At 43.7% G+C, this 26,507-nt stretch overlaps 1 pseudogene; it reads right to left on the reverse strand.

Moving 5' to 3' along the window:
* Positions 1-21,719: 21,719 nt before the first annotated feature.
* LOC109766285 (putative disease resistance protein RGA3) lies at positions 21,720-25,937 on the reverse strand (annotated as a pseudogene).
* Between the last annotated feature and the right edge of the window lie 570 nt (positions 25,938-26,507).

Raw genomic sequence — 26,507 nt, forward strand, 5'->3', positions numbered from 1 at the left:
ACGACGCCTGTTGACCTGCTGAGGTCAGCATGACGCAATGCTGACGTAGTAATAGGTTTTCCTGGAATTATTCTTATTCAGGAAATTCAGAAAATGCCCAAAACTTCTAAAAATAATAGAAATTTAACCGTAACTCCAAATGAAATAATTTATATACGAAAAATTATCAGAAAAATCCAATCTTTCCATCTGTACTTGTTTCATGCATGTTTAAACAACTTAACATTGCTGTTCAAATCAAAACATGATAGTGGCATTTTAAATGCTAAATATGGAGTTTGCATATGAACCCTTAGCTCATATGGACTTCATTTAAACTGTTGCTAGATGCATTAGTGCAAATCATAACCTTCTTGACATGTCATGATCATGCATCATATTGTTGCATTGCATTGATTATGTTCCCTCTTGTTTGCCGGTGTTTGTCCCCTCTCAGTAGACGTGGTTTCGACGATGAGTTCGATGACACCGATGAAGAGCAATACTATCTTCAGAAGTGCCAGGCAAGCAAAACCCCCTTGTTCATTCTGATACAATCCCACTCTCTCGCTCCCGCTCTCTTTTACTGCATTAGGACAACACCGTTTCAACTGTTACATGCTGCGGTAGCTGAACCCCTTCCCTCTGCAAGACTTGCCATTGCCACAGTAAATAGATGAAACCCACTAGCATGAGTAGGAGTTGTTTGAGCCCTGATATGCCTACTCATTCATGCTTGTTTGTCATGCCTGCTACTGCCTAGAGTTGAGTCAGCTCTGATTCATCGGGGATGAATTAGAGGTGTGTGAACATGTCCTACTATTTAGAGCTAAGTGTGTGAACACATTTTGGTAAAGGTAGCGGTGAGAGGCCATGTAGGAGTACATGGTGGGTTGTCTCATTGCAGCCGTCCTCAGGAACTGAGTTCTGTGTTTGTGATCCATGAACAGTTACTACCACGCATTGGAATGCTTAAGTGCCCCTCTCGACTTATTAATCAACCTGATCTCTGTCCAGGAGTTGCAACTAGTTTCGTGTGTTTGTAGGTTGTGTTAGTAGTCTACCAGGTGGCACCCGGTACAGGTGGGCTTGGGACAGACTAGGCACCGTGGCACGGTGTACCAAGCGTAGATCCATCCGTCAAGGTGGGCTTGGGAACCCTGCACACATCGTTTGGGGCCGTGAGCGACACCCCGGCCGGATCTCCTTGCGGATGGAACCCGAATAGGCGATAAACCTGGACTAGAGACTTGTGTGGTTAGTCAGGTCGTGGTCGACTCCCTCGCTAGGCTTCCGCTTGAAGGTTGCCGAGATACACGACGTGTACATGGTGGTAAGTGGCGAGAGCATGTGTGAAGAAGTACACCCATGCAGGGTTAATATCATCTATTCGAATAGCCGTGTCCGCGGAAAAGGACTTCTGGGTTGCCTGTACAGTTCACAGACAAGTGAAAGTGGATACTCTAAAATGCGAAAGTGGATGGCGTTCTCGTAGGGAGACGGGAGCGGATCCATAGTGGTGTATTGATATGGTGAATATGTGGACTCGTGTGCGCCACCTCAAAAGAGTTACTTGCAGTCGTAGTTTAGGATAGCCATTGAGTCAAAGCTGGCTTGCTGCAGTTTAACTCTACCACCCCTTTTGTTGATACCGATGCATATGTAGTTAGTTCTGATGTAAGTCTTGCTGGGTACATTTGTACTCACGTTTTCTTAATTTATGTTTTGCAGAGAGACTTCAGTCTCACTAGTAGTTCCGCGTGGACTTCGACGTATTGCTTGTAACCTCAGCTACGATCTTGTACCCTCGGGAGGGTCTTGTAGATAGTCAGGCTTCTCAGCCTTCTTCATTTGTAGTTGTCTGTACTCAGACAAGTTAAGCTTCCGCATGTGCTTGTTGCTTGTATGCTCTGTATGTTGGGTCATGAGACCCATGTTTGTAATACTTGGCTCCTCGGAGCCTAATGAATAAATACTCTGAGTCGTAGAGTCTTGTTGTGATGCCATGTTGTATTTGCACATATTGAGCATATTGTGTGTATGATTGAAATGCTTGGTATGTGTGGGATCCGACAATCTAGTTATTTATCCTTGGTAGCCTCTCTTATGGGGAAATGTAGTCTGGTGCTTCCACTGAGCCTTGGTAGTCCACTACAGCCCAGTTTACCGGAGTCCTGCTAGCCCAGCACTACTGCTCCGGAACACCTAGACTGGCCGGCATGTGATACACTTCGTTCCTGTGTTTGTCCCTTCGGGGAAATGTCACGCGGTGACATCCGTAGTCCTGCTAGCCTGCTACAGCCCGGGTTCCCGGAGTCCTGTTAGCCCAGTTGCTACAGCCCGGATTCACACGCTGCTGACCGACGTGCTCGATGTTGTTTCATGTATGCCTGTCCCCGTAAGTTAGAGCCACTTTGGGTTCACGACTAGTCATGTCGGCCCGGGTTCTCTGTCATATGGATGCTAGCGACACTATCATATACGTGAGCCAAAAGGCGAAAATGGTCCCGGGCCAGGTAAGGCGACACCCCTGGGAATACCATGCGTGAGGCCGCAAAGTGATATGAGGTGTTACATGCTAGATCGGTGTGACTTAGAATCGGGGTCCTGACAGCTTTGGTATCAGAGCCTGACTGCCTGTAGGATTACCAAGCCAAATTAGTCGAAGTTGAGTCTAGAAATTCTTTAGTTATATAAGGGAATTGATTGTGGAAGGGAACGTAAGGCTCTTTTTACTCCTTATACCTTATGCCTTCTGATCTGAGTTATTGATACGTCTCCAACATATCTATAATTTTTTATTGTTCCATGCTATATTATATTCTGTTTTGGACATTATTGGGCTTCATTATACACTTTTATATTATTTTTGGGACTAACCTATTAACCGGAGGCCCAACCCAGAATTGTTGTTTTTTGCCTATTTCAGAGTTTCGCAGAAAAAGAATATCAAACGGAGTCCAAACGGAATGAAACCTTCGGGAACGTGATTATTGGAACAAACGTGATCCAGAGGACTTGGACCCTACGTCAAGACATCAACCAGGAGGGCGCGAGGTAGGGGGGCACGCCTACCCCCTGGGTGCGCCCTCCACCCACGTGGGCCCCACGTTGCTCCATCAACGTACTTCTTCCTCCTGTATATACCCACGTACCCCCAAACTACCAGATACGGAGCCAAAAACCTAATTCCACCGCCGCAACCTTCTGTACCCGTGAGATCCCATCTTGGGGCCTTTTCCGGAGCTCTGTCGGAGGGGACATCAATCACGGAGGGCTTCTACATCAACACCATAGCCTCTCCGATGATGTGTGAGTAGTTTACCTCAGACCTTCGGTTCCATAGTTATTAGCTAGATGGCTTCTTCTCTCTTTTTGGATCTCAATACAATGTTCTCCCCCTCTCTTGTGGAGATCTATTCGATGTAATCTTCTTTTGCGGTGTGTTTGTTGAGACCGATTAATTGTGGGTTTATGATCATGTTTATCTATGAACAATATTTGAATCTTCTCTGAATTCTTTTATGTATGATTGCTTATCTTTGCAAGTCTCTTTGAATTATCAGTTTGGTTTGGCCTACTAGATTGATCTTTCTTGCACTGGGAGAAGTGCTTAGCTTTGGGTTCAATCTTGCGGTGTCCTTTCCCAGTGACAGTAGGGGCAGCAAGGCACGTATTGTATTGTTGCCATCGAGGATAACAAGATGGGGTTTATATCATATTGCATGAGTTTATCCCTCTACATCATGTCATCTTGCTTAAAGCGTTACTCTGTTCTTATGAACTTAATACTCTAGATGCATGCTGGATAGCGGTCGATGTGTGGAGTAATAGTAGTAGATGCAGGCAGGAGTCGGTCTACTTGTCTCGGACGTGATGCCTATATACATGATCATACCTAGATATTCTCATAACTATGCTCAATTCTGTCAATTGCTCAATAGTAATTTGTTCACCCACCGTAATACTTATGCTCTCGAGAGAAGCCTCTAGTGAAACCTATGGCTCCCGGGTCTATTTTCTATCATATTAGTCTTCCAACACTTATCTATTTTTATTACCTTTTATTTTACTTTGCATCTTTATCATAAAAATACCAAAAATATTATCCTATCATATCTATCAGATCTCACTCTCGTAAGTGACCGTGAAGGGTTTGACATTCCCTTTATTGCATTGGTTGCGAGGATTTATTTGTTTGTGTAGGTGCGAGGGACTCGTGCGTGGCCTCCTACTGGATTGATACCTTGGTTCTCAAAAACCGAGGAAAATACTTACGCTACTTTACTGCATCACCCTTTCCTCTTCAAGGGAAAACCAACGCAGTGCTCAAGAGGTAGCAGTTATCCTCTTCTTTTCTACGGGGATTAAGAACTAGGCTTCTCATCTTTCTATCAGGTTCACGTGTTACTAATCCGTAGACTTATAGGATTGTTGGATTCAAGCCTCAGTTCAGTTCCTACTACTTCCATGTGTTAACAGTTGATCTCGGAACCTTGATATTGTGATGTTGAGTGGTCATGCCACTATTTTGCAGGATGTCTCAATCTTTTGAGCATTTACAGCCGTTATGCTGTCCGAGTCATCCCAGGTTTCTAAATAGTCTGGTGCATTTGCAAATCCCTTCTTTCCGTTCTCGATGTTCCTTTGGGCCAGATTAACCACACTAATCGTCAAGTTGAGGTACTCCATTGCCTCGGCGTATATGTTGAAGCTATTACTATGACCCTATGCATCTTAGAGAACTATCTAGTAATCTAGCCATGTTTGGTGTTCCCAGTGTGATGATTCTGGCCATCATTCTCGAAAGCATCCCGTGATGCCACTTAGTTAGTAGGCATTCTATTCCTGGGTTTTTGAACCCGAGATTCACTCTACCTACCTCGTGTTGATAGTGTTTGCTAGTTCCTTTAGGATGTTAGTAACCTTTGCGATAGTCCTCGAGGTCCGTTGTACATCGTTCTTCCAATACCATGAACTACATATGGCAGGAGTTCTCTTGAACCAAAAGATCACACCAGGAGTGCTTTCGATGAGTTCTCCATTCTATATTGTGACTCTGCCAGTTCAACCTTTCTGCATGGGTTATCCGGAAGAAATAACATGCTAATCCATGCCTCCATAACTCAGAAAATCATATGTTCTTTGAGTTGTGCCTCATTAGTTGTTTTCTGACCGCCGTCTATCAATTTATAGTCAGGAGTAGTCGTGCACTCGTGTTATCGATGCGTATTACTCTTGTGGTTCGTCAAGCCATTCTAGTTCAGAATGACTAGGAGAAACAAACTCCAGTACCTCATCCATTTCTAGGATTGGGTCAAAGTAGTTGTATCCCGCAGATCAAAGTGCCAATCCAGCTTTTGTTCTGTTCTACCTTGGAGTATTACCATCTTATGTCAAGAATGTCATGAGAATTGCACCACCTCTTATGAATTCTTGACGCAGTGATACTTCTTACCATCATTGTTCATTCCTCGATTCCCGTGTTATTGTAACCGGAACGCCGACAAGTGAATCGTGATGTGTGAAATATATACTCCTTGCAATTCTGTTGCTTGGTAGTTAATGGACAATACTCTCATTCTTAGCGTGCTGGTTATTGAATTATCCTTCTAAAACTGATCGTGCTACCTGGTCCTTATTTCTGGTGCACTCCTCGATCAATGAGTGAGGATTATTCAATCCCTTGCTTATTTGATCATATCGTCTTGCCCTGAAAAGCAAGATTGTTCTCGAGCTTAGTAACATATCGGTGTTTCGTGATTTTCCGAATATCTTCTCGGAGGTATCACCAGGTTGTCACCTGACTGTTATGTTGAGCTTGTGATCAAGTTGGTTTTCCTCTAAACCAGCCATTCTCCAAGAATCTGTGTTGGATATTCCTGAGCTAGTTGGTTAAGCTAAACAACAACTTGGAGAGTTGGAAGATGAAAGCTTGTCCGACTTAGTTCATCACTAAGGGATATCCTTGTGTGTGTGTGTGTGTTGAAGAAAGATGATATCTTCCTCGATTGGTCCTCGTGATCAGTTGTTGAACCTATTGTCTTATGATAACTTTGATTTGAGTATGGGCTATCGTCAAATCAAATCAGAACCAACGGTATTTGTAATGTTGTCTTACTCGCGGTTGTCCCTCGGGCATACACCATTATATCTATATCTTTTGGGTCTGACCAATGTTGTCATCTTGTTCACATAATTGTGGAATTCCACTTATATGGAAACCCGGATGAATTGTTGTTGAGCCCATCAGCAACATCATTTTGTCTCCCCCATGATTCATGTTGAACATCAACCTAGTGTTGAAAATTTTGTAAGGAATGCCTTCGTGTTCCGTTCATGAAGCTTATGCTTGGATGGAAGAAGTGACTTCCCCGAATTCATGTGCATTTGGTGCAAGTTGCTGCCATGAGTTCGAGAAAGATTGTTTTTGTTTCCTCTGGTACCATCCCAAGTCAGTTATGCATGTGCGAATGTATTCTATGGTTTGGTAGATTAATTACCTCCACTCCATATGTATTCCCTAGCACACCAGGCCACTGATTGATTCGTTCAAGGAAAAGAAGTTGGGACAATTGCATTTTTACCCCTAGTTGGTTCCTACCCACGGGTTTTGCCCTTAGTTTTCGAGCTTGCTCAGTTTTGCCCTTACTTTTTCCGTCGAGGTCCCTCGAATGCCCTTTGACCGTTTGACCAAAACTTTGAAAATTCATAACTAATTCATATGAACTCAGAAAAATGCAAATAAGATATCAAAATGTTCAGATAAACATTACCTTTATGTGCATATCATTTGCATTCAGGACAAATGCACCCTTTAAACTACCTGAGGTAATTAATGTTATTAACATTATTAAAACTAAAAAGGTATAGACAATATTTTTTTCATGAATAAAAATTACATGAAAATGTAGGTGATGTTTTATGAACATCCTCATATCTTATTTGCATTTTTTTAATTCGTATCAACTTGTTATGAAGTTTCCAAATAATGGTCAAAGTCGTTAGAACATTCTTAACAAGATGATACGAACTCAGAAAAATGCAAATAAGATATTTGGATGTTCAGAAAACATCACCTACATTTGCATGTAATTTTTATTTATGAAAAAAAATATTGTTTATACCTTTTTATTTTTAATAATGTTAATAACATTAATTACCTCAGGTAGTTTAAAGGGTGCTTTTGTCCTGAATGCAAATGATATGCAGATAAAGGTAATGTTTATCTGAACATTTTGATATCTTATTTGCATTTTTCTGAGTTCATATGAATTAGTTATGAATTTTCTAAGTTTTGGTCAAACGGTCAAAGGGCATTCGAGGGACCTCGACGAAAAAAGTAAGGGCAAAACTGAGCAAGCTCGAAAAGTAAGGGCAAAACCCATGGGTAGGATCCAACTAGGGGTAAAAATGCAAGTGTCCCAAATAAGTTTTTAAGTGCTAATCCTTAAGGACCCAAAGGTACATGCGCAGGACTTCGCTCTCCGCAATGATGGTTCCTAATCAGAACTCGGTAGTGTTTTATTGTAAGACTACCATGTGGTCATGCTTGTCTAGGACAGTGTGTTCACAGGTGTGTAGCAGAACCAGCTCATGTTTTGGAGCTTGCTATCGTAGTTCATCTCCCGAGAGTCTTGCAACGTCATCTCATCGATTTGTGTTGCAAACTTTCTTTTCCAGACATGCTGTCTGAAATATTCCGTTACCAACCGGATCTGAATCTCCGGCACATATGATGGTTGGAAGTTTTCCAAGATCTATGATGTAGGTCCCGACAAGGTTGATGTTGGCCGACACACCTAGCCGGAAGATCTATTATTGTAGCTTCTTGATTAAGCAATTTGACCATCTTCTCCATGAGGATTTCGTATGATCTATACTAAAAGTTGATCCTTATGGATGTTTGTGCCCCCGAAGTCAGACCTTTATTTGATGTTCCAGATACCGGATGATATTGAGTTAAGCTGGTACATCAAGGAGAACATTAGAAGCGGAGTGCTAAATGTCCCTCGGTCGATAATCCAGATTTTGCTTCCTTGGCGTCGTCAAGGTAAAATCTGAGAAAGTGTTGTCCTCCTCTGCACCTGCATCCTCCATCGTTATTCATCATGGTAGTACGAGGTGTCACCAGGATCTTGGCATAGATGTTGGTAAAACCTTGATGGATATGGAACTGCTCAAGTTCTTGAAAGAACGCTCAGTCACTAGGTTATATCCTTAGTATCAACTGGAATGTGCCTTCCATTTGCCGAGTTGTTCTATAACCGTAGTTTCCTTTCCAAACTGAGTATACCATCCTCTCGAATTCTTTCAAACGGTCAATAGTGATTTGCCTCAGGCTGGTATGAAGAGTTTCAATGATCTGTGGATCAAAAGTAATTCTTTTTGCCACTTAAGGTAATAATTCTACGAGTCACCTCTCCCAAGGTGCCCCGTTGTGGAATCATGGCAATTATTTCCTCGCTACTTTGAAACCATGCACCATCCTACCTCAGCGTGGAATTGTTGCCTACCAAATTGAACCTCCGTCATCTTTCCATCCCTCTCGATGGGTGCCTTGTGTCTCAACTTGAGATGTTCAACATCTCATTCCGCGAGTTGATCTTGAATAGGTCGATCTTCGAGAAGATCAATCCGAGTAGAGTTTCTTTCCATCATCATCGCGTGGATGAAGATCTCAAAGCGAGGATGTCAAGATCAACGTGAGGCAACGAATCAGCAACCTTATGAGGAGCAACCTGGATTGTGAAGATTGTGTTGGTCTCGTGCCCCTCTGTCTTCTTACCTCACGTCTTGAATCTCGGGACGAGATTCTTGTTTAGTGGGGGTGAGTTGTCACAGCCCTAGAATTTGGTTGCAGATAGTTGCATAAGCATTCATGACATCATGTTAATTTCAAATGAATTTGAAATGGGGGATGTTCAAACCCTAGCTTCAAATGAAATTCAAATAGGTTCAACCTAAAAATATTTTCAATGATCCCAAAATGCCCTTAAAAAATGTTCATGATTTAGGGAAAAAGGTGTAAACCTTATCCTGTGATGATGCATATTTTTCATTGGCATTTTAGGTCTTTGAATTAACTGACTACTTATTTGAATTGGAGTTGTAAAATTCTATAAGTAATATTATAGCTCCAATAATTCTGGAAAAGATGGTGGGTCTCTGTAATAATCCATTTTGCATACTCAAAGTTTTTCCAGAATGTATAAGAAATGATTTGGTGTTAAACTAAATCAACACAGAGGCAAACAATTAGAAAACAGAACAAAAGTAGAAATTAGAGAGAGAGAGAAACTCACCTGGGCCTTACCTGGTGGCCCAGCCGACTGGCCCCTGCCAGTCGTCCCCCTCATCTCGCCAGGAGGACAGGGGCATGCGCCCGACGCACACCGGCACACGCCGCGGCCATCGCCTCTCCCTCATCCCCTCGAGCAGCCTAGAAGCACCGCCGCGTCTTCCTCGTCCTCTCCATCGAGTCGCGCGGTGCCAGAAGCTCTGCTTCATCTCCAATGCCGCCGTTTTCCTCCTCGATCGTCCGAGATCGCCGCCGCCCGTACGTCGCCGTCCGGCCTTCCCCGAGCCCGGTTCAACGCCTGCTGCAACCGCTGTGAGCTGCTCCTCCTCCCCCCCTCTCCGTTCTCGCCCTCGCACACCGCAGCCGCATCCCCGCTCGCACCCGAACTCCGGCCGCCGCCTTTGAGCTCGCCGCCGTCGATTTAGGTCGCCCCCGGCGAAACTGATTGCACCACTAGCTGCGCACGGATGCCAGCTCGCCGTAGCTCCAAACTGCACCGCAAAACACCGCCAGTAGTGCCGTCCCGAGCAACTCCGGCGTGCCACCGCCGTGCTTTTGGTCGCCGACGTCAATTGCTGACGTGGCGCCGGATTAGTTAGCACTAATGACCCTGCTAAACACCCCAAGTGCCACTGCCATGTGGGCCCTGTGCCTGTTTAGCTTAATTTAATTTTCTGTTTAGATTAGTTCTTAACCCGGTGGGACCCACGTGTCACCTTTGACCCTGCTGACATGGCCGTTGACCTGGTCCCACGTGTCAGCCTCTGTAACCGGCACTAGGTCACTGACCAGTGGACCCTACTGGTCAGGTTTGACCTGGACGGCGCGTGTTGACCTGCTGAGGTTACCATGACGCAATGCTGATGCAGTAATAGGTTTTCCTGGAATTATTCTTATTCAGGAAATTCAGAAAATGCCCAAAACTTCTAAAAATCAAAGAAATTCAACCGTAACTCCAAATGAAATAATATATATATGAAAAATTATCAGAAAAATCCAATCTTTCCATCTATACTTGTTTCATGCATGTTTAAACAACTTAACATTGTTGTTCAGATCAAAACATGATAATGGCATTTTAAATGCTAAATATGGAGTTTGCATATGAACCCTTAGCTCATATGGACTTCATTTAAACTGTTGCTAGATGCATTAGTGTAAATCATAACCTTCTTGACATTTCATGATCATGCATCATATTGTTGCATTGCATTGATTGTGTTCCCTCTTGTTTGTCGGTGTTTGTCCCCTCTCAGTAGACGTGGTTTCGACGATGAGTTCGATGACACCGATGAAGAGCTATACTATCTTCAAAAGTGCCAGGCAAGCAAAACCCCCTTGTTCATTCCGATACAATCCCACTCTCTCGCTCCTGCTCTCTTTTACTGCATTAGGACAACACCGTTTCAACTGTTACATGCTGCGGTAGGTGAACCCCTTTCCTCTGCATGACCTGTCACTGCCACAGTAAATAGATGAAACCCACTAGCATGAGTAGGAGTTGTTTGAGCCTTGATGTGCCTACTCATTCATGCTTGTTTGTCATGCCTGCTACTGCCTAGAGTTGAGTCAGGTCTGATTCATCGGGGATGAATTAGAAGTGTGTGAACATGTCCTACTCTTGAGAGCTAAGTGTGTGAACACATTTTGGTAAAGGTAGCGGTGAGAGGCCATGTAGGAGTACATGGTGGGTTGTCTCATTGCAGCCGTCCTCAGGAACTGAGTTCTGTGTTTGTGATCCATGAACAGTTACTACCACGCATTGGAATGCTTAAGTGCCCCTCTCGACTTATTAATCAACCTGATCTCTGTCCAGGAGTTGCAACTAGTTTCTGGTGTTTGTAGGTTGTGTTAGTAGTCTACCAGGTAGCACCCGGTACAGGTGGGCCTGGGACAGACTAGGCACCATGGCACGGTGTACCAAGCGTAGATCCATCCGTCGAGGTGGGCTTGGGAACCCTGCACACATCGTTTGGGGCCGTGAGCGACACCCCGGCCGGATCTCCTTGCGGATGGAACCCGAATAGGCGATAAACCTGGACTAGAGACTTGTGTGGTTAGTCAGGTCGTGGCCGACTCCCTCGCCAGGCTTCCGCTTGAAGGTTGCCGAGATACATGACGTGTACATGGTGGTAAGTGGCGAGAGCGTGTGTAGCGACCAGACCTCAAACAGTCTGATCTCTGTGCATCAGTGTCATCCCTGGATCGGTAATGCTGACACACACATTACTTGAAGGATTTATAACAGAGTAGCAATCACACACTTATTACATCGAGTGTCTCAAAAGAGAACTTATTACAATAAATATGGCTTAAGGCCATCTAATACGATAACAGCGGAAGGCTTGGAAAATAAAGTGAGTCCATCAACTCCAACGGCATCACTGAGTGAAAGACCACGACCTAAGGCTCCTTACTCGTCGTCTGAAAAGTCTGCAACATGATACGTTGCAGCCCGAAAACGGGTCAGCACATGGAATATGCTGGCAAAGTAACACAAAGGAGTAATGAACAGAATAATGCTATCACTACATGCATATTTGGCTGGTGGAGGCTGTATGGTTAATATGTTTTGCGAAAAGCTAATTTTTCCCTACAACAAAGGAATAAATTTTATTTAACTATCATGGTGGTTGTTAAACATTGAGAATGGTAAACCCCATCTCAATCCCCAATTAAAAATAATCATTAACCCCAATCAAATTATATAATTAAGAGTGATGAGATCCACATGATAATCCAAGAACCAGATACTCAAGATGTCCATAACCGGGGACACGGCTAACCATGATTAGTTTGTACACTCTGCAGATGTTTGTGCACTTTTCCCCACAAGACTCGATCTCCTCCGTTGGATTTCTCGCACTACATAATGTTTGAGAAACGGATGACCGAGACACAGTCTTTCCGAAGAGGTCCCCTTAACCGATAGATAGGCCGGTACACCTACAATCCCCTACATCTGCTAGCCCATCATGGAAAGGTTTCCCAACCCTTACTCAACTATGCCAGAGCCCATAATGGCATGTGTCTGCACACGGAGGTTTCTAGCATGAATAATCTTATGATCCCTTTGAGCCTAGGTGGCAGTCCATAGGAGAATCACACGGTACCCCGGGATTTCCAAAAATACAGGCAATCACTGGATTCCCCAGGTGCCTCAATCCACCCAGATGTGTATTAAAGTTGCCACCTTAAGTTGAACCATTAATTAACAATCTCACATCTGTCATGAATACCCTCAAACCCAATCCATGTCTACAAGCATAGCATAGCAATATAAGCGACGTAGAAGTAACTCCCAAAGGTTTGATAATAAACAGGTGAATAGGTACTACCTCATCTACTTCCCAAACCCACAATTTAATCGGATCCTAACCATGCAATTGTTTGAGGATTGATCTAATGCAGTAAAACTGGGTAGTAAAGAAGTATGATCAAAGTGTTACTTGCCTTGCTGATGATCCGCGAAACCTAGAGACTCGTAGTAGCACGCTTCACACTCCGGGTACTCTATCGCAAACAAACAAGCATACAATAAGCAATCAAGCAAGGGCACGGGTAAAACTCAAATAAAATATCTAACCAGAAAGTTCAACTTAAGAACTCCGGTTTGCAAAAAGAATCAAATCAAACGAAGCAACAAAACTCAAACGGCGAAAGAAACAAGCTTCATTTACTAATCTGGACTAAAGTCAAATTTTACGGTATCAAAAACTTGTTTAAGTTGGTTAAACACAAAGAGGGTTTCAAGACGAAACTCTAGGCTCTTGAATCGCCCGATTCCGATAAACGAGCGAAAAGTTATACTAGAACGAAAATCGGATCAGAAATCGCGATCGAAAAATCGCGGAAAATCCGAGAAAAAGAAAAACTGACGAACAGGCTAACGAACGAACATTCCATGTCTGCGGCTAAACGATGAAAACCGTTCGTTAAAACGAATGAATGAACGGGCGTTCGCTAAATAACTAAACCGAAAAAACCAAACCGAAACTAAAAAAAGGATCTAGGGTTTCGAAAAAAAACCGATCGGTTTTTCTCGCGAAAACGAGGCGGCGGCGGCGACTACCTCCGGCGGGTCGGCGGGCTCCCAGGTGGCTTCATCTTCAGTATGGTGACTCCATTGAACTTTGCAGAACTTGATTACTTTGTTGCGTGTGACCCGGCTAGCAAAATCAAGAATCTTAACTGGCTTCTCCTCGTAGGTCAAATCGCTATCCAACTGTATCGCTTCCAGCGGCACTGTATCTCTCAGAGGAATATCAGCCATCTCTGCGTGGCACTTCTTCAACTGAGAAACATGAAACACATCGTGAACTCCTGACAATCCTTCATGTAATTCCAACTTGTAAGCAACTTCTCCCATACGTTCCAAAACTTTGTATGGTCCCAAAAAATGTGGCGCTAACTTTGCCTTAACTCCAAAGCGCTTTACTCCTCGAAGTGGAGATACACGAAGATACACTCTATCTCCAACTTCGTAAACTGTCTCCTTGCGTTTAGAATCCGCATAGCTCTTCTGCCTGGACTGGGCTACCTTGAGTCTATCGTGAATTAGCTTAACCTTCTCTTCAGACTCTTTAATCAAATCTGGTCCAAACAACTGTCGGTCTCCAACTTCGTCCCACAACAACGGTGTTCTGCACCTCCTTCCGTACAATGCTTCGAAAGGGGCCATCTTCAAACTGGCTTGATAGCTGTTGTTGTATGAGAACTCTGCATACGGCAAATTATCGTCCCAACTAGATCCATAGTCTAGCGCACAAGCTCTCAACATGTCCTCCAGAATCTGGTTGACCCTCTCAGTCTGTCCATCTGTCTGCGGGTGAAAAGTTGTACTGAACTCTAGCCTGGTTCCCAAAGTTTCATGCAACTGATTCCAAAACTTTGAAGTAAACTGGGTTCCTCTATCTGATACAATGGTCCTCTGAACTCCATGCAGACATACGATCCTGGTCATGTATATCTTTGCCAACTTAGCACTGGTGTAAGTGGTCTTCACTGGGATGAAATGAGCTACTTTCGTCAAACGATCGACTACAACCCATATCGAGTCATAGCCTGAACGAGTCCTGGGTAATCCCGTGATAAAGTCCATGCCTAACTTATCCCACTTCCATTCGGGTATCGGCAATGGCTGTAGCAATCCTGCTGGCTTCTGATGTTCTGCCTTCACTCTCTGACATACATCACAAACTGCTACATACTCCGCAATATCCTTCTTCATTCCGGTCCACCAGAAACTATCCTTCAAATCCAGATACATCTTGGTATTTCCTAGGTGAATCGAATATGGCGAATCATGGGCCTCTTGCAGAATCAACTTCCTGATCTCCTGATCATTTGGCACATATACGCGGTCCTCAAACCATAAGGTATCGTGCTCATCCTCACGAAATCCTTTAGCCTTTCCTTTACTCATCCTTTCCTTTATTTCAGCTATCTCCTTGTCCGTCTTCTGAGCTTCTCTGATCTTATCCATCAAAGTAGACTAAATCTCCAAAGCTGCTACATAACCTCTCGGAACTATTTCCAAACATAGCTCGCGAAGGTCTTCTGCCAACTCCTTGGGTAATTCTCCGGTCATGAGTGTATTGACATGACTTTTTCGGCTCAACGCATCGGCTACTACGTTAGCATTTCCGGGATGATAATGCAATCTCATATCATAATCCTTAATGAGCTCTAACCATCTCCTCTGCCTGAGATTCAGCTCCTTCTGCGTGAAAATATACTTCAAACTCTTGTGATCCGTGTATACCTCACAATGGTTTCCGATGAGAAAATGTCTCCATGTCTTCAATGCATGCACTACGGCTGCTAACTCCAAATCATGCGTAGCATAATTTAGCTCATGGGGTTTAAGCTGTCGTGAGGCATATGAAACAACTCTTCCCTCCTGCATAAGCACGGCTCCAAGTCCTCGACGAGAAGCGTCGCAATACACTTCATAATCCTTGCGTTGATCTGGCAGAATCAACACTGGTGATGTAACCAAGCGTCTCTTCAACTCCTGAAAACTGGCCTCACATTCCTCAGTCCATTTGAATTTGGTGTCCTTCTTCAACAACTCCGTCATAGGATTTGCAATCTTTGAGAAATTCTCAATGAACCTCCGGTAGTATCCTGTGAGTCCAAGAAAACTCCGGATCTCTCCAACTGTCGTGGGTGACTCCCAATTTGTCACAGTGACAACCTTGGTGGGGTCCACCGCTATTCCTTCTCCTGATATAACATGTCCAAGGAATCCAACTTCCTTCAGCCAAAACTCACACTTGCTGAACTTGGCGTATAACTGATGTTCTCTGAGTTTAGTACCAAACGCAAATGCTCTTTATGCTCCCCTTCATTCTTCGAGTAGACCAAAATATCATCAATGAACACCACGACGAACTTATCCAAAAACTCCATAAACACTTTGTTCATCATGTTCATAAAATAGGCAGGTGCGTTAGTCAGGCCAAATGACATAACGGTATACTCGTATAGCCCGTACCTCGTGGTAAAAGCTATCTTAGGTATATCCTGCTCTCGAATCTTCAGCTGGTGATACCCTGATCGCAAATCGATCTTGGAAAACACCTTAGCTCCTTGCATCTGGTCAAACAAATCATTGATCATCGGCAATGGGTACTTGTTCTTAATCGTCACCTCATTCAATCCACGATAATCAACAACCATCCTCAACGATCCATCCTTCTTCTCCACTAGAAGTACTGGTGACCCCCAAGGTGACGAACTTGAGCGTATATAACCTTTATCCAGTAACTCCTTAATCTGCTTCTTAATTTCCCCCAAATCCTTTGCGGGCATTCTGTACGGTCTCTTAGATATTGGTCCTATGCCTGGCAAAAGCTCAATTAAAAACTCAATGTCTCTATCCGGTGGCATGCCTGGCAACTCTTCTGGAAATACATCCGGAAAATCCCTTACCACCGGTACTTCCTCCTGTACAACTCCTGATAAGGAATTTACTTGAGTCCTATTCGGTAGATGCCGGGTTACATACTTGATTCTTCTTCCTTCTGGGGTGGTGAGCAAAATCGTCTTACTGGGCAATCGATGTTTCCTCCATACATCGATAGCCAATCCATATCCAGAATCACATCCAAACCTTGCGACTCCAAAATTATCAGATATGAGGGGAAAACATGCCTACCTATGGTCAATGGCATCTGAAAACATCCATGGCTTGCCATATACTCAGCTCCGCGTGAGGTTACTAGCATGGGTGTCTTAAGAACTCTAGTGGGCAACTTATACTTATCCACAAACCCCCTTGATATGTATGAATGCGATGCACCAGTATTGAAAAGTACGACTGTAGTAAAGGACTTAACCAAAAACTTACCTATTACTGCATCTGGCTGGGCTTCAACATCCTCCACGTTAACGTGGTTCACTTGTCCCCTGTTGAAAGGGTTGGGCTTCTTCCCAGAGCTTCCATTGCCGTTTTCATTTTTAGCTTCAGGACATTCACTGGCGTAATGTCCGGTCTTCTGGCACTTGTAGCAAGTAACGTGGCTTAGATCTTTCTTGGCGGGTGTTGCCGGGTTGGAACGGTTTTGTCCGCTACTTCCTCCATTACCATTACCGTTCTTGGGGCCACTATGGTTGTGTGAACTTCCTCCATTATGGGTGCGGTCTGCATGGTTATGAACAAGTCCTCCCGAGTTCGGGGTGAAACGGGGTCTCTGCTGAGCTCCAGAATTATACTCCCCTTGTCCATACTTCCTCTTGCGGCTGTCAATCTGCTGCTGCTCCCCTTCAAGCATGAGAGCTCTATCCACCAACTCCTGGTAGTTATTGAAATTTTCCACCATCAATTGCATGCTTAGCTCATCATTCAGTCCTTCCAGAAACTTCTCCTTCTTAGCTGCATCTATAGCGACGTCATCTGGGGCATAACGTGCTAGCTTACTAAATTCATCCACATACTGGCCAACAGTGCGCCCTCCTTGGCGTAAGTTGCAAAACTCACGCTTCTTCATGGCCATAGCTCCTGCTGATACATGGGCAGTGCGAAAAGCTTGCTGGAACTGGTCCCATGTAACAGTGTCAATGGGGTAAGTGACTATGAAATTCTCCCACCATGATGCTGTGGGACCATCAAGCTGATGTGCGGCAAAACGCACTCTCTCCGCATCTATGCATCCTGCAGTATTCAACTCCCTTTCAATCTTGTGGAGCCAATCATCTGCAACAATCGGCTCGGTGCTACTGAAGAACACCGGCAGATTCAGCCTAAGAAAACGGGCTAAGTGATCAACTGGTGATGGTGGTGGGTTGTTGTTGTTGTTGTTGTTGTTGTTGTTCCCCTGGTTCTGATTCTGGACTAGTATCTGCATCAATGCATTCTGCTGCTGGATCAACTGAGTGAGCTCTGGTGGGAAAGCAAATCCATTGTCGCGTCTCGGAGGCATCTGCTGGGTTTAGAAAAGATGAGAAAACAGAATAGAATGAGGTCTAGGGGAAAACACTACCCATATGCACATGAGACAAACACAAACACATCACTCAATCAATCAAACAAAGGGCATACAATCGGTCTAGGACTATCGTTTACAAAAGTGCTTGGACTATACTATATACATGGTGGAATACTACTACTGATATGGTGGTCAACTAGAAAAATTGATCGGCCGAAGACTCCATGATATCTGCTCCAGCTTCATCAACATAGTCATCATCGCTATCGTCAGGGTCCGAGTCAGTGTCGTCGATGATGATGTAGTTCTCCGGGCAAGTGGAATCGTCATCTTCTCCTCCTGGCGCGGGGTCTCCCATGAAAACTCCGAGCTTCCTTGTCAGGTCGTCATTCTTCTCCACTAGTATGACGATTTCCTCAATATAATCTTCGCGTGTAGCCTTGAGTTCTTCCTCCAGCTCTGTGATCCTTGTCATCGCCTTCAAATCTGTCATGCCTGCGCACATCTGGTTCTCCTGGCGTCGAATGTGCTGGTTTAACTCCTGGATGAAAGAGGCAATCGATCTATCCTTCCTAGTGCTGATCATCTCCCATTGCTCATCTCGGCGCCCACAAATCTGGTATATAGTGTCCTTGAGATCATTGTGGTAAACTTCTCCAATGCGTCCCATGGTGATGTGGGCTGCCATACTCTTTCCTAGACTCCAGATTGGTGCATCAAAGGAAAACTCTATGGGCTCAGTGACTGGCGTGAATGTCCTTCCTGGAACTTGAACTTGAATCATCCAGCGCTCCTCTTCTAGTAAAGTGGCGTTGTAAGTCCCGGTGAAGCTTGGTATTCCGATGTTCAGGTACCTAGTGACTTTCTTCCAGTGGCGTCCAAATGGGGTGTCTTCATCCAGTTGCGTGAACTTGATCCTTGTATCCGCCATCCTAAAGAGTAGAAAATGGAGAGGAGTTAGAAATGAGAAGAGAGTAGCGATCTAGGGCTTTAGCTTAGTGGTCGTGTCCTAAAGTCAGCGTGTGCTTTGATACCATGTTTGTAGCGACCAGACCTCAAACAGTCTGATCTCTGTGCATCAGTGTCATCCCTGGATCGGTAATGCTGACACGCACAGTACTTGAAGGATTTATAACAGAGTAGCAATCACACACTTATTACATCGAATGTCTCAAAAGAGAACTTATTACAATAAATATGGCTTAAGGCCATCTAATAGGATAACAGCGGAAGGCTTGGAAGATAAAGTGAGTCCATCAACTCCAACAGCATCACTGAGTGAAAGACCACGACCTAAGGCTCCTTACTCGTCGTCTGAAAAGTCCGCAACATGATACGTTGCAGCCCGAAAACGGGTCAACACATGGAATATGCTGGCAAAGTAACACAAAGGAGTAATGAACAGAATAATGCTATCACTACATGCATATTTGGCTGGTGGAGGCTGTATGGTTAATATTTTTTGCGAAAAGCCAATTTTTCCCTACAACAAAGGAATAAATTTTATTTAACTATCATGGTGGTTGTTAAACATTGAGAATGGTAAACCCCATCTCAATCCCCAATTAAAAATAATCATTAACCCCAATCAAATTATATAATTAAGAGTGATGAGATCCAAATGATAATCCAAGAACCAGATACTCAAGATGTCCATAACCGGGGACACGGCTAACGATGATTAGTTTGTACACTCTGCAGAGCTTTGTGCACTTTTCCCCACAAGACTGGATCTCCTCCGTTGGATTTCTGGCACTACATAATGTTTGAGAAACGGATGACCGAGACACAGTTTTTCCGAAGAGGTCCCCTTAACCGATAGATAGGCCGGTACACCTACAATCCCCTACATCTCCTAGCCCATCATGGAAAGGTTTCCCACAACTTACTCAACTATGCCAGAGCCCATAATGGCATGTGGCTGCACACGGAAGTTTCTAGCATGAATAATCTTATGATCCCTTTGAGCCTGGGTGGAAGTCCATAGGAGAATCACACGGTACCCCGGGATTTCCAAAAATACAGGCAATCACTGGATTCCCCAGGTGCCTCAATCCACCCAGATGTGTATTAAAGTTGCCACCTTAAGTTGAACCATTAATTAACAATCTCACATCTGTCATGAATACTCTCAAACCCAATCCACGTCTACAAGCATAGCATAGCAATATAAGCGACGTAGAAGTAACTCCCAAAGGTTTGATAATAAACAGGTGATTAGGTACTACCTCATCTACTTCCCAAACCCACAATTTAATCAGATCCTAATCATGCAATTGTTTGAGGATTGATCTAATGCAGTAAAACTTGGTAGTAAAGAAGTATGATCAAAGTGTTACTTGCCTTCCTGATGATCCGTGAAACCTAGAGACTCGTAGTAGCACGCTTCACACTCCGGGTACTCTATCACAAACAAACAAGCATAAAATAAGCAATCAAGCAAGGGCACGGGTAAAACTCAAATAAAAGATCTAACCAGAAAGTTCAACTTAAGAACTCCGGTTTGCAAAAAGAATCAAATCAAACGAAGCAACAAAACTCAAACGGCGAAATAAACAAGCTTCATTTACTAATCTGGACTCAAGTCAAATTTTATAGTATAAGAAACTTGTTTAAGTTGGTTAAACCGAAAGAGGGTTTCGAGACGAAACTCTAGGCGCTTGAATCGCCTGATTCCGATAAACGAGCGAAAAGTTATACTAGAACGAAAATCGGATCAGAAATCGCGATCGAAAATAATCGCGGAAAATCCGAGAAAAAGAAAAACTGACGGACAGGCTAACGAACGAACGTTCGCTGTCTGCGGCTAAACGATGAAAATCGTTCGTTAAAACGAACGAACGAACGGGCGCTCGCTAAATAACTAAATCGAACCGAAACAAAAAAAACGGAACTAGTGTTTTGAAAAAAACGATCGGTTTTTCTCGCGAAAACCGAGGCGGCGGCGACGACTACCTCCGGCGGGCCGGCGAACGGCGGCGGCGGCGGGCTCCGGCTGCGGCTGGCGTGGGTTAGGGTTTGGGGCGCTGGTGCGGCTGGGCTGGGCCTCGGGCGGCTCGGGGCGCGGCTTATAAAGCCCCCCGGGCGGAGTCCCGCTCGGGTACGGCCCGGAGTCGGTTTGACCTTTTTTTTAATAATTCCGACGTGCAGGAAAAGAAAGAATAGAAATACTAAACTGACTCCAAAAATCCCGAAATAAATTTTCCCCGTCCTCTAAAAATATGCCGGACAAGGTGTACATTTATTTGGGCCTAAAATGCAATCTTGAAAAACGTATATTTTCCTAATTCAAATAAAATAGCGATAAAACTCTGAATAAAAAACTTATTTGATTTAATATTAAATCTCCTATATTTCTTTATTTTGAGGAAGTCATTTTATCCTCTCTCTCTTTTTATTTTTATAAAAGAGATATACAAAGAGAAAATAATTAAAATCAAACGATCCTCTTTTCAAAATTCGAGAAAAATTCGAATATGAAAATAATGAAATCCCTAACTCTCTCTGTGGGTCCTTGAGTTGCGTAGAATTTCTAGGATCAAACCAAAATGCAATAAAATATGATATGCAATGATGATCTAATGTATAACATTTTAAATTGAAAATTTTGGATGTTACAGCGTGTGTGAAGAAGTACACCCCTGCAGGGTTAACATCATCTATTCGAATAGTCGCGTCCGCGGAAAAGGACTTCTGGGTTGCATGTACAGTCTAAAATGCGCAAGATAAGCGTGAGTGCTATGGATGGCGTTCTTGTTGTATTTGGGATAGTTCAGATGAGCAAAGGCAATCACAATCTATTATACCCAGCTCCTTGATAAATCTGCAAGGTATTCTTTTCAGCTCCTCTTCAATGCGCTCTACATTTTCCATCAAACCTTTGAGTCTCAGTTTCATGTGAGAGTCACGAAGCCTCGAGAAATGAAGGTCAATAGGCTGCCGACTACCTTCAGGTTCGACAGAAATGGAGCCTTTGCACTCAAGATTAGATTGCACAGACAGATTCATCAGATGGTAAAGGGGAATATCTCTTGCCCCTTCACCTGTAGATCTTCAAGCAAAGGGAGCATCTTGGGCATGCTTGCTAGCATTGGGCATTTAGAAATATTTAGCTTCTTGAGCTGAGGGAATGATACAACCGCTATTTGTCCTGTCACCTCCTGGTGCCATCTCTCTAGCTTAGGCATGTTGGAAACTATCATGGTTTCCAACTTAGGAAAAAGGGGTAGTGGGGAAATGCAGAATTTCACATTGTCTTTATCATCGTTACCAAGGCATATACTTGTCAAGCTATTCAAACTATCCAAATCCAAGTACCTGGGAGAGGGCAGCTGCCACAATGGTGGAAAATCATTAAAGCTCTTACATCCAACCGGAGAAAGTTCAGTGATATGTTCTAACAATGTAGAGTTGTGCATCCATGATGACAATTTAGCACCAGGATAATTAGATAACAGTAAAACTTCAAGCCTTTTATGAGGACGGAGGGCCTCTAATATTCCTTCTGCATTAGTATGTACTACATATCCAACATGTGTGCTATAAGGTCCATTTGCCCAATCAAGTGATAACCGTTTCAAATTATGCTTTGCGGACATATTGCCTTGTTTAGCATTGTCTGTACCATGCACTTTTCTCAACTCAGTCAAAGAAAGGGCACTGCCTAGATTCAAATCTTTCAGTTGAACAATTCCATTACCTACATCACTATCAATGACATAACTCGTCAATGTCTGTAGAGAATTCAGCTGACCAATACCCTTTGGCATGCGCTCCAAAAGATGACACCCAACGAAGAAGATGTGCCGAAGACTGCTCATAATCTCATGCTTTCTGGTAATTTCTTAAGATTTTGACAACCAATGAGCTTCAATGTTTGCAAGCTATACAACATGCTAGTTGCTTTAGGCAGTGTTGATATATCAGAATAAGAAAACTCTAGATAGCGAAGATGCTTCAAATTTTTCATACGGGTTTTCACTGAGAATGTCTTCAATGCTCTTAAGGACATGAATTTTTACTTCTCCATACTCAGAGGAGTCCAAGACCAATCCCACTCCGGTTGGGTTAATATTGTGCAGGGTCGGGGAGCTAGAATTTCCTTCATGGCTGCAATAGCTTTATTACTGATATAATCAAGAGACAAATGGCGAACCTCATGCTGTAATGAGCTGGCATCTGTGGGTTCTTGCAGAATTTCTTGACATGATGAAGATTCTTGCAGAATGGAGCAATCATTTCCACTTATCGAGTTAGCAAGATCATGCATGAGATCATGCATCTTGTAGGTAGTTGGTCTGTGGATGAACTCATCTTGATATATATTTTTTAACAAAGACTAATCTTGAAGTTTGAAGAGAAGATTCTCCACATCTACTTGGAGGAAACATCTCCAATTGAACATTGAAAATGTGTTGGCCTCTTGTTTCTGATGCAACAAAGTCATTTGCCATCCATAGCTGGATTCACATGTCTTTATCCATCAGGCTATCCTTGGAGAAAATAGTGAAGGAAATATGCCCTAGAGGCAATAATAAAGTTGTTATTTATATTTCCTTATATCATGATAAATGTTTATTATTCATGCTAGAATTGTATTAACCGGAAACTTAGTACATGTGTGAATACATAGACAAACAGAGTGTCACTAGTATGCCTCTACTTGACTAGCTCGTTGAATCAAAGATGGTTAAGTTTCCTAGCCATAGACACGAGTTGTCATTTGATTAACGGGATCACAACATTAGAGAATGATGTGATTGACTTGACCCATTCCATTAGCTTAGCACTTGATCGTTTAGTATATTGCTATTGCTTTCTTCATGACTTATACATGTTCCTATGACTATGAGATTATGCAACTCCCGAATACCGGAGGAACACTTTGTGTGCTACCAAACGTCACAACATAACTGGATGATTATAAAGGTGCTCTACAGGTGTCTCCGATGGTACTTTTTGAGTTGGCATAGATTGAGATTAGGATTTGTCACTCCAATTGTCGGAGAGGTATCTCTGGGCCCTCTCGGTAATGCACATCACTATAAGCCTTGCAAGCAATGCGACTAATGAGTTAGTTGCGGGATGATGCATTACAGAACGAGTAAAGAGACTTGCCGGTAACAAGATTGAACTAGGTATTGAGATACCGACGATCGAATCTCTGGCAAGTAACATATCGATGACAAAGGGAACAACGTATATTGTTATGCGGTTTGGCCGATAAAGATCTTCGTAGAATATGTGGGAGCCAATATGAACATCCAGGTTCCGCTATTGGTTATTGACCGGAGACGTGTCTCGGTCATGTCGACATAGTTCTCGAACCCGTAGGGTCCGCACGCTTAACGTTCGGTGACGATAGGTATTATGAGTTTATGTGTTTTGATGTATCGAAGGTTGTTCGGAGTCCCGGATATGATCACAGACATGACGAGGAGTCTCGAAATGGTCGAGACATGAAGATCGATATATTGGATGACTATGTTTGGACATCGGAATGGTTCCGACTGAGTTCGGGCATATACCGGAGCACCAGGGGGTTACCGGAACCCCCCGGGGAGTATATGGGCCCTAATCGGCTTTAGTGGAGAGAGAGAGGGGCAGCCAGGGCAGGCCACGCGCCCCCTCCCCCTTTAGTCCGAATTGGACTAGGAAGGGGGGCGCCCCCCCCCCCTTTCCTTCCTCCCTCTCTCCCCTTTCCTTCTCTCCTAGTCCAACTAGGGAAAGGGAGGGGAATCCTACTCTCGGTGGGAGTCGGACTCCCCTTGGGGCGCGCCTAGGAGGCCGACCCTCTCCCCCTTCTCCACTCCTTTATATATGGGGGAGGGGGGCACCCATAGACACACAAGTTGATCATTGATCTCTTAGCCGTGTGCGGTGCCCCCCTCCACCATAATCCACCTCGGTCATATCGTCGTAGTGCTTAGGCGAAGCCTTGCGCCGGTAGCTTCATCATCACCGTCATCACGCCGTCGTGCTGACGAAGTTCTCCCTCGACACTCTGCTGGACCGTGAGTTCGTGGGACGTCACCGAGCTAAACGTGTGCAGATCGCGGAGGTGCCGTACGTTCGGTACTAGGATCGGTCGATCGTGAAGGCGTACGACTACATCAACCGCGTTGTCATAACGCTTCCGCTTTCGGTCTACGAGGGTATGTGGACAACACTCTCCCCTGTCGTTGCTATGCATCACCATGATCTTGCGTGTGCGTAGGATTTTTTTTTGAAATTACTTCGTTTCCCAACAAATAGCACAGAAGGAAAAGCATATTTTTGCTTTTGATGACAAGTGATCGTAGCTCAGCTATAATGCAGGTACAATACCGGTTATCATTCTTCCATACATCACTATCAAGAACAGAAAACCACTCGCTATGATGCTTTGAACGAAGTAAAGCTGCCATGGTCTTGATAGCAAGAGGCAACCCCTTACACTTGTGGGCAATACTCTTAGCCATCGAAATCGATTCATCTTGCTTTTATACTTCTCTTCCAAACGTGTTTCTGTGAAAAAGCTGCCATGACTGATCCTCATTTAGAAGCGACATCTGATGCGAAGGAAGTGTGCCCATTATAGAAGCAACTTGATCACTGCGGCTTGTTACCCGAGCCAGCATGTGAACATACCAATGATCTCACATCATTCCACTTCTGTCTATCTTCATTCCAAACATCATCTACCACTGGGAGGTACCTTTTCTTGCCCAACACCCGAATAAGATCCTTCTGCGATGTCTCCATGTTAGCAAAATCACATTTCTTCATCGTGGCCACTTGTATTATAGACCGGATTATTTCTTTGATAACAAATTTATCAGAGACAAGGACCCATATAACCAACTCAAAATGATGCACCACTCTTTGATCATTGTGCACAAGTTGAGCAAGGGTGGTCTTACCGATTCCCCCCATACCAACTATTGGGAGCACCATAACGTTATTATTATCACTGTTTTTGTGGGAGTGGTCGAGCAATATCTTTACCACTTGTTCCTTCTCATCTTGTTTGCCGACTTTCTCTGATTCATCAACATGAGAATGTGTTTGCGGATGAACAATGGTTGGTGCATCGGCATGCTGTAGGAAGTGGAAAATGTTCATCTCCACAACTAGTTCATCTAGCATTTTGGGAGCGTCCTTCATCTTCCTACTCATGGAAAGGCGGAAAAGAACCGGAGTATTGACGATGAGGTAGGTCATCACCTGAAATGAGAAAAAATAAATAGAAATCAGAAGGCTTACATTTCCAAATAAAACCTTAAATTCAAAATTGTGTATAGATTTAGTACTAACATATGAAAAAGATAGATGTGTAGGATTTTGACAAGTCTCGCAATTTTACAGTTAAATCTCTCTATATGATGCTGAAAGCCTTGCGAGTCAAGTGCCCTTCTACGAGACTTTGTTCATTAAGATTCCTCCGAGAATTAAGCTTATTGTACTTGCTCTAATGGGCGTATACTACGAGTCTACGACCATTAGAGCAAGCTATAGTCTACGACCATTAGAGCAAGTACAATAAGCTTATGTAAGCGGGCTATAAGAGTTAAAATATTATATTTCTGCTGACATGGAGGAGAGAGAAAAGGAGCCGGCTACAGAATAAGAGTGAGCTGCAACACGTGTTCCTAGGCACTATGTGAGAATGAAGCGTGGGTCATGCATTAATAAGGTAACACATCTTTTGATCTAACTATTGTACGTGTGTTGCTCAAAAAAGAACTATCGCACGTGCCGGCTATAACCTTGGCTATAAATGACATGGCAATATCATATAACTATCAACTGGTTGT

The sequence above is a fragment of the Aegilops tauschii genome, chromosome 6 (genome assembly GCF_002575655.3).
Source record: "Aegilops tauschii subsp. strangulata cultivar AL8/78 chromosome 6, Aet v6.0, whole genome shotgun sequence".
NCBI classification, from domain to species: domain Eukaryota; kingdom Viridiplantae; phylum Streptophyta; class Magnoliopsida; order Poales; family Poaceae; genus Aegilops; species Aegilops tauschii.